The sequence below is a fragment of the Cyprinodon variegatus genome, unplaced genomic scaffold (assembly GCF_000732505.1).
Source record: "Cyprinodon variegatus isolate N-32 unplaced genomic scaffold, C_variegatus-1.0 Scaffold63, whole genome shotgun sequence".
In the NCBI taxonomy this organism is placed as follows: domain Eukaryota; kingdom Metazoa; phylum Chordata; class Actinopteri; order Cyprinodontiformes; family Cyprinodontidae; genus Cyprinodon; species Cyprinodon variegatus.
The window spans coordinates 316,755-326,768 of record NW_015150516.1 but is presented as its reverse complement, the minus strand read 5'-3'; the positions used below and the strand labels follow the sequence as shown (position 1 = coordinate 326,768).

The following is a 10,014-nucleotide window of genomic DNA, read 5'->3' as shown; positions in this document are numbered from 1 at the left end:
ATGTGTATATATGTATATATACACGTGTGTATATAGGTGTATATATGTGTATATACATGTGTATATGTATACATATGTGTATATGTATGTGTATATATGTATATATACACGTGTGTATATAGGTGTATATATGTGTATATACATGTGTATATGTATACATATGTGTATATGTATGTGTATATATGTATATATACACGTGTGTATATAGGTGTATATATGTGTATATATACACGTGTGTATATATGTGTATATATACACGTGTGTATATATGTGTATATATACACGTGTGTGTGTATATATACACGTATATATGTATATATTTATATGGTTGCTGCTCTAATTAGGTCGCTAAGTCAGCTAAAGGCATGTTTTAGAGTCTCTAAACTCTTAACGATTAATGAATTACTAAATTTAGTTGACAATTATTTCAATATTCGATTAATACAATTAGTTGATTCAGCCCTTCTATAGATAAAACACAATATATTAGCTATATTAAAAAAACACAACGTCAACAGACTCATTATAGATGAACAGGAACATAATGGTCGGCGTATAGATAAAAAATTTGAGCAAAAGTTATAATATTTTCTCTGCTGGTTAACAAACAATGGAAATATCTTCTTTTCCATTTATAATAAACCCGTTTTTTTTCCAGTCACCGCATAGATTGACTTAGAACTTGTCGTTTCCTGTTATAATATGTAATCCAGACATTGTTCCCTCTAAACATATAGAATAAACACATTGTTTGTGGTAGCTAATTAGAATATACAAACATTTCCAGTATGCATAGAGATAGAACTCATTGTCTGAGAGTAAATATAGGAAACAATTACAATGGCTGCTGTACAATGTCTCTGGTTGAAGTAGAATGGTGAAAGCATATAATGCATGAAATAAGCCGAGCCTTATTAGTTTGGAGTTTTAGTCAACATCATTGTTGCTATAAAAGCAGTTTGAGGCTCTACGGCATCCTCAGTAGGTCGCCGGTGTGACGGGCAGGCGTGGTAAACAGCGGTGAAGAGCGAACATGTTGTCGCCCGTGTTGAACATCTGACCTGGCTGGAACCTGCGGCGAGTGGCACAGCTGAACAGGAGGCCGTCTGGATGGGAGGGGAGGGAGGGAGCAGGAGGGGGAGAGTTGGCGGTACATGCTTGGCTCCTTGCCCTGGTCCCATTGACCAGACAGCTGAACTGTAGAGAGCGAAAGGGGGGGGGCGAAGGGTAGCGCAGGAAAAAGATGGAGCTTACATGAGAAAATAATAATCTGTTCAGATGACTGTCATTCAGGGTCTGCTGGGTGTGTCTGTATTTGTTTTTTCCATCACTGTAACTGGAAACCTGACAGAAGAGGAGAGAGATTAATCACACAGAAAGCTGTTAACACCTGTCAGAATATTTTATATCGCACATAAAAAGAACGGACAATAAAACTGGTAATCTGTTTTATTAACGGGGACATGCCGTCGTACAGTTCTAATAAATCTGTCACATCGTGACGGACAACATTAATCCCAAAAAAAGCCTTGTTATTGACTTGGACATGGAGCGACCACGTGTCCACGTTTTCTCTCTCCGTGGGGTCCGGCTGTTGGACCAACCCAGCCGGACTTTGTTCCAGCCAATCAGGTGCTGATGTGTCCAAACAGGAGACGGGCTGCGTGGACAGATGGCGGTCTGACCTGGAAAACCTGTTCCTGTTTTAGGGTTCAGCAGATGACAGGTATTATTTTGTAAACTCAAAAACTCGTATTCTGTCGCATCAGGTGTTTTTCGGAGACGAATGTATTTTGAACACCTTGAAATGTTTTCCTCCTGGTGCTAAAAGCTAGATTTAAAGAGCCGCCCACAGCAGCAGCTCATTACTTTACCTTGAGCCCGTGACTTCCATTTATCTGCGTCTCCAACCAGCCATGTAACTTCGGTGTCAGGGCAAATCTGTCTAGCAGAAAGTGCTTTTTGATGAAGTCGTTCATAAATTTTAATACAACATGTCAGCTAACATGATGTATAGACTGGGAGCTCATTCATATTTCAGATGGTTTGCTGTTGAGAAAGCGGCAGGGTTATACACCTTACTCTGCTCTGAAGCACCGTGTGGTCACAGCTGTCAAAGCTGCACTTCAACTCAGAGGAAGATCTTTTTCTGCCATTAAGTACATTTTTCCCTTTAAATAAAGCTTTTTTTTTTCTTTCTTCAAAGATTTGAAAAGAACTAAAAGATATTTTTCGAATTTCCCTGCTGCCTAAATATTTACATCCACCTCATTTTGGGTAATCCTCGCCTATTTTGCATACCCAAATGAAAAAGCAAATAACTTAGGAACTGTAAGCCCAAATTACACGTAAAAGCTAACACCCACTAATTTCCTAATATATAAATTAAAATTGGGTGACTAGAACACATGCCAACCTGCATCAGTTCAAACATGACTCAAAGTTGTTGTTTTTTTATTCTCGGAAATGATAGGTCTTTTTTGAACAGCGGTAATAAAGACATTCTTGAGAATTGTATTTTATTTTCTTCTACATCATGTCAACCACAAATGCAGAAACTTTCAGATCTCTAGCTATAACAGTTCCAGAGCCGCGGGGTTTGGAACTTTTGGTGTTAGCTTAGAGCTGCGCGCAATGGCTCCACCTGCTGGTAAAAAAATATACCCATGGAACCAACTTAAAACCCACCGGGTCGCCGGCGACCCGATTGCTTTTAAGAGGTTAAATCAAAACGGAAGCCTTCGTCAAATACACATTTTTCGGGAATTGGAGGGACAGAGAAAATGCTAGCTATATAGCTTAGTCATATTAAAGTTGAGATAAGTTAGTTTGCTCTCTCTGTAATCAAAATCTATTACTTTTATTATCATGAAAGCTTGTTAAAATAAGCTTTTATTAAAATAAGCCAGATAGCGTTTATTAGCTAACATTGATCTTTCTTGTTATTCTGTTTAAATGTAGCACGGAACTATTAAATAGTGTTTTGTGTATAATTACATATTTTTTTTCTCTCTGTAGGCTTTTTTTATTTAGATTAAATTAACAAGGTATCCTAATAAGCTAGCTTTTAGCTAATCGCAGAGCTAGCAAGTTCAGTAAAGAGTTTAATGACAGATTGCTGACGAAAAATGCCTTTTATTGTTTAAATAATATTTTAATAACATACAAAATATGTATTTATATCAAGAGATTAAATTGGGGAATCTGTCAAAAATTTGAACTAAATACTTGATTAAATTGTGTTTAAAAATGTACTTTTGAACAATGAAAGTCAGCTGCAGATGACTTTAAAAAGCACAATGCCTGATTTGTACCACAAATGACTTTGATTTGTAAGGTGGAGATATAAAATACTTTGAATATGTATTGAGAACAAGGCCATGGAGTAAATATATTAAAAGTTACCAATAATTTAAATAAATAAAAAATAAATTATTAAATTTATTTATGATAAAGATAGTTTCATTAGTTTGATGCATCTCAAGTCACATCGAAATGAGAGAAAAATGATATTGAATATGTGGCGCTTTTGGCTTTCCATACATTCTGCGGTCAAATGGCTCTTACTCATGAATCTCTGCTTAAGTGCGCTCAGCCTCTAGATGCCTGGTGGATCTGTCAAACAGTCATTGTGATTTCATCTGGCTAAGATTATACAGTATACTTAAAGGGTAGCACTGCTGCCTTGCATCAAGAAGGTTCCGGGTTCAATTCCCAGCCTGGGATCTTTCTGCATGGAGTTTGTATGTTCTCCCTGAGCATGCGTGGTTTCTCTCCGGGTACTCCGGCTTCCTCCCAAAGTCCAAATACATCACTGTTAGGTTAATTGGCTTCTCTAAATTCTCCCTAGGTATGAGTAAATTGTTGTTTGTCCTGTTTGTCTCTGTGTTGCCCAGCGATAGACTGGGGGACTGTCCAGGGTGGACCCCGCCTCTCACCTTTAGACATCTGGAGATAGGCACCAGCACCTCTCGCTACCTCAGCTGGGACAAGGGTGATGGAAAATGGATGGATGAGTTCCTGGTAGGGATGCCACTTTTTTTGGGCCCTGATACCCGATACCTGGCTGTGCAGTATTGAAATTGATGTTAGTGTGTGTGTATATATGAAGAATTGTAAACTACTTGGGTGTAAAATAATTACCATCATGGCTTTGTCACGCTGCTACCTACCTTTGTAAAGCAAGAAAAAGACTAAAACAAAGTGAATCTAGTAGAACTTTTTATTGCCTACCTGGAATGGGTGACAATAGTTGAATAAGCTTTTGGCTCACAAAATGGTATTGGTGCCCTATTTGTTGGTACTCGGCGTTACTGATACCACCATTTTAATGCTGAATCGGGGCCCTGCCTGGTACTGGTATTGGTGCAACACTAGTTCCTGCTTGGACTTAAGTTTGTGCATCAGAGCAGAGGCACAGAAAGTAGGCGAAATTTAACCAAAGGTATATAAAGACAGGNGCTGGAGATAGACACCAGCACTCCTCGCTACCTCAGCTGGGACAAGGGTGATGGAAAATGGGTGGATGAGTTCCTGGTAGGGATGCCACTTTTTTGGGCCCTGATACCCGATACCTGGCTGTGCAGTATTGGCCAATACCGATTCCTTCTGTTTGAAATTGATGTTAGTGTGTGTGTATATATGAAGAACTGTAAACTACTTGGGTGTAAAATAATTACCATCATGGCTTCAACACGATGCTGCCTACCTTTGTGAAGCAGGAAAAAGACAAATACAAAGTGAATCTAGTAGAGCTTTTTATTGCCTACCTGGAATGGGTTACATTAGTTGAATAAACTTATGGCTGTCAAAATGGTATCTGTGCCCTATTTGTTGGTTCTCGCCGATACCGATACCACCATTTTATTGCTTGTTCGGCGCCCTGCTATCGGTGCAACACTAGTTCCTGCTTGGACTTAAGTTTGTGCATCAGAGCAGAGGCACAGAAAGTAGGCGAAATTTAACCAAAGGTATATAAAGACAGGGCAAGTAGCCAATTATGTATAAAAGTATATAGACCTTTTAATTTAATGCTAATTCTGGCTTTTTCAATAGAAAAAGTTTGGATGGGAATTGAAACATCTTGAAACTTGGAAACCAAGTCCATTGCATTACTTTTTAACTTTTTTGGAATTAACCAAAGGTAGGCGGAACCTGTGGCTTCCTCAGGTAAGAGTTATGTTTAACAAAATGGCAGAGCTGCTGTATCATTTACAGCGGAGAGAAAGATTCCCACGCTCCTTTCCCATATCAGCTGTGTGGACAGCAACGGTTACGGCTAAGATCAACTTGATTGTTCTGCTTTGAAAATGATTACAAATGTCAGTTATGGTTTTGTCAATGACTGATGATGATTCAAACCAAAACAAAGAATGGATCAAACTTTAAAAGAACATTTGATCTATGTTCCAGGTGGCTTATGTTTGGTGTAATTTATAAATTTAATCTTAACACATAAGCACTTTTGTCGCTGATCTACACATTTTCTCGCACATTTATTAATAGTGACTTTTTTTCTGAATTTTCTGAAACTCCGGTTGGAAAAATATTGTTTCAGCTTAAAATTTATAACTTTTTTTTGAAGTAAACTAATTTCTAATGATGTTGATAGTTTAAAAATTGTAGATTGCCTATTTGAGCTAGTAAAATGTAAAAACAAATTAGACTTAGCCTAATATCTTCCTTATGTGATGCTTCTCTGAACAGCTGAATATCATATTGAATTATTCTGCACAAACCTCTCTCCATCTCTGGTTGAAGGTGGCTGATATCTGATTTTTCCAACCTAAGCCTCCCGCCTTGTATGAAAATGAGACACATTACCGGTCCATTAATTGATCTGAGTCCTGCTTTGAAATGTGGACGTTCCTGAGCATCAGGAATTAGGCCAGGCTCCAGGGCCAATTAGGTGAGTCTTTGCCACATCTCCAAAGGCTACTCCGGCGAATTTCAATCAATCCGGACTGGCCGCAGGTGAAATGCCAGACGAAGTCGCCACTTGCTCCCCTGAATGCTAAAGGCGAGCCCTGCATGGTAATGCTATTCATGTCCACATCATGCCATGCATGCAGCTCACGGGGGCAGAGGCTAATAGTGTCTCGTTTGCTGGTTTTACCTTTCATGATCCTCTGACTGCGGCTAAACATCATTGACTAATCAGAAACTGGGTCTTTAATCAACACTATCCTTTACCACCTTTTTTTTTATCTTCATCAATAAAAGAGGCTGGATATCTGTCAATACCAAAAAGTCCAAAAATGGTGTAATCATCCCTCTGAGAGATCCCCTTTTAGACATACATATCATTTGGAAAATAGCACGCATTGACTGGAAACATGTCTATAGGGTATATACCAGATTATAGATGCATAGGATTTTAATATGGTTCTTATATACTGTAGAGGGAAGATGGTCTGACAGGAGTACCCATTGACACATTTTTAACATGTTTTCAAGTTTCCTTAACTTAAAAATCCAATGGTTAAGCAACAATTCGTAAAAGTTTACTTAATATATTGTTAAAATATCCAAAGGAAATATTTGTCTATTATTGCTTTGAATATCTTTCTTCAAAAGTTGTTAATATTACTAAGTCTTTGTTTTCTTTTTCATTTTAATGATCATTAACAGAAATCCCGCTCAGTTTCCATTAAGAAGCTAATTTTAACGTAACTAAAGGCTGCTACATTTTTATTGTTTTGCTAGTGACCCTTATCCTTTGAAGTAACTTGGTATTTTTCATAATAAATGTAAATGTTGCCAATTTTTAATGGCTAGGAATGTGCATTCCTAGGCTTAAGCATTTGTCTAGCTAGCGTTTAAAATTAGCACTTCGGTGCTACAGTGGTTAGCGCACTCGACCAGGTATGGAGGCCATAGTCCTCGACGCGGCCGAGCCGGGTTCCGATCTGATCTGTGATCCTTTGCCGCATGTCTCTTCCCCCTCTTTCGACCGCTTTTCCTGTCAGCCCTATTTACGAAAAACGAGCCGCTAGTGCTTTAAAGATCTAAAAAAAATAAATAAAATAGAACTTTAAACATTCAAGTTCAATGTTCCATTCTTTAGTTATGCAATAGATGTATAAATACATACAAAGAAGTGAAATATTGTAATAAAAACAATCTTTTTCTTTAAGAATGCAACAGGTTTTTGGCAAATTAGCCTAGCTTGATTGCAGCTAATAGCTTGTGTGAATTTATAATGATGTCTTGAAAACGAGAATACTGTGTTGCAAAAAAGCGAACTTATCTCAAGTTATCTAAATTTTTTAAAAACTTTTTAAAGATATATAAGTATTTAATGTGGTAATTGGGTATAAAAGAGATGTGGACATTTTCCATGGTACCAACTGTACAGTCATTTGCTAAATATTGGCCGTTTCTCAATGTGTGTACTTGTGCATTCTCATGTACTTGTGTACTCATGAAACATCAACCTCAGCCCTAGTACTGTTCCAATTCACAAGAACAGCAGATCAAGAACTGACAAAGTTAAAAGTTCTCTTTTCTGTTGCTGTTGGTCAATAAAAGTACATTTTAAGATAATTTGAGGTGAAACATTATACTGTTAAGCGTCACTATATGGCCCATTTCCGATTAAAAATAAAAATGTCCGAAGTTGAGAGAACCGCTGCAACCAGCGGACCTCTGAGGGTAACGGCAGCCAGGGCTAATGTTAGCATAGCCGTGTGCACTGGAAAAAATTGAAATCTCATGAAGTCATTTTTTTCTTAAAATAAATGAATTTTTGCTTGAATTAAGGAGGTAAGTGTAAAACTTTGCCAATCGAATGAGACGATTTACATTTAAAATAAGAAAAAACTATTGCTTTGTCTTATTTCAAGTGCATATTATCTAATTTTCTTATTTTAAGAGTAGAAATACTCACTCCATTGGAAAATCATCTTATTTATCTACTGAAAGGAAGGGTAAATACATTTAATTTAAGAAATGTTGACTTATTTCTATATCGTTTTTGCAGTGTGTGAAGGACCGCTGGCTCTGATGGCGATTTTTTTTGTTTTATTTATTCGTTTTTGAGTTACAATTTTCACAAACTTTAGTTTGTGAAGGCATTCTAATTGTGCCAAACAGTTGAGTTTTTTCGCTTTTTTCTCTCATTTTTTAAAAATGTTTTTCCTCTTTAGATTCTTAATTTTAAAAAAAGGGCACAATTCAGGCAAAAAGATGAGCTTTACCTCAATAATTACTTAAAGCGCATCTAGCTACTTGAGATAATCCGTCCCTTAGTTTTACAGGACATATATTTCCTTTTTAATAAAACTTGCAAATTATTAAGAAAGTTCCTAAAAAAAAACAAACAAACAAACTTTGAATTGCAGTTATTGTTTTTTACTGTAAACAGTAGCTGTAAATATACAGAGCAGTAAATATATCACATAAATAAACCCTGCTCAGGTTTATCTAAGCTAAACACCAACAGTTACGCTATAGGAAACAACACAAGATGCTTCATAAAACAAGTCCATTTAATTATGTTTTAGGGAAGGAAACTTTTCTTTTTTTTTGTTTTTTCCCAATATTAAGTTTTGTAATATTGTCATAAATATATACAAATTTGTGTTTAAGCTTAGATAAGCAGCTGTATACAAGAAAGCATTATAAATATAATAAAATAAAATTAACCCTGCTGTTTGAACCGGTTGTTATATTGTGAAAAAAATCATAATTTTCTCGTTTTCTTGTATTTACTCGCATATATCCCGAAAGTTAGATCTAAACGCTTTAATAATGAATAAATAGCGACGGCTCCCTGTTTTTTGTTGTTGTTACAAATGTTCCTAGTGCGTATGGCTCTGTTTCTGTCATCCTGGAGCCATCTAATCCCTGGGAGCTGTCTGGCTGACCATGTGCTGTGTTCAGATGTGTCCTGCCACTCTAAACCCTGATGTAATCCCGCGATCAGCCAGCATGAGCTTTAATTGAAATAATCCCTGCCGATGAGCGGGGCGGTGCTGCGCCGACCTGCAGCCGGAGCCAGTTTCATGATGGGTCCAGTTTAACCCACTGTGTGACTCTGACCTTTCCCTCGCTGCTCGCTGGGACCATCTGAACCCGGCCCAGCGAGGACATCTGCTCCGATACTCAGGAGGTCGTTTGATCCGCCTGGTTGGTCCCAGAGGCCCCTTCAGACCCTCTCGGACTTACAGTACAGTGCTGCTGGAAGGTTGGACGACAGCAGTGCAGCGGAAAAATGTTTACATCAGCGAGGAGGAGGAGGAGGACCTGTGGGTTTATTCAGTGACTAAAGCAGACATGTTTGCATTTTTTCTATTACTTAATGCATCATTTCAGTGCCGTCGGTATAAAACGAACGTCTTCCTGAACAATTAACTTCCTCATAAAGCAGCGTATTATTAGATCCCACCTTAGGTCCTTTTATGTCTAATCTGTCAGTTATGGTGACAAACGCCCTTTATTATATGCTAACCTACATTCTGCCTTTCATTCCGTCCTGGCATTCAGTCAGGATTCTGTCTTCACCTATAATAGGCTCTTCTCTAACCTATTTAGCCTATTACTAGCAGTGCATACTGAATGACTCCATTTTTACAGTTTCTGCTATGATAAGGAGAAAACAGAGTGAGCATATGGCCGCTACCCCGCAGCACAAACGCCGCTAAGGTCAGGGAAAAAAAATCACAAGAGTCAAAATTCAGGACTTTTTCTAGATTGGTTATTAAAGGGGGTTGGATTTATTAAAAAAAAGGTGATTTTAACAGAACAAATGTCTCATGCAGAGAAGCATAAGCAATCCATTAAACTTTGGCTAATAATAACAGACTTTCTAATATTAGTGAAGAAATCATTCATAGTTTAAGCCTCCGAAACACAAAAACAGGAATCTTTCTGAATAGAACCACCTATACTGGTGTTTGAGTTGAAGGATGCATGTTGATCATGAGTTTGCTTTGAGACGATGTCTGATTGTGCAGCATTAAGAGGTTTGTAGTAGGGATGCACGATATTGGGATTTTGGCCGATATCCGATAT

General features: G+C 37.7%; 1 long non-coding RNA gene across 2 annotated transcripts in view; it reads left to right on the top strand.

The window, feature by feature from the left end:
• LOC107082816 overlaps positions 1–10,014 on the top strand; it is a 90,186-nt gene that overhangs the window by 39,396 nt on the left and 40,776 nt on the right. The window lies entirely within an intron of this gene.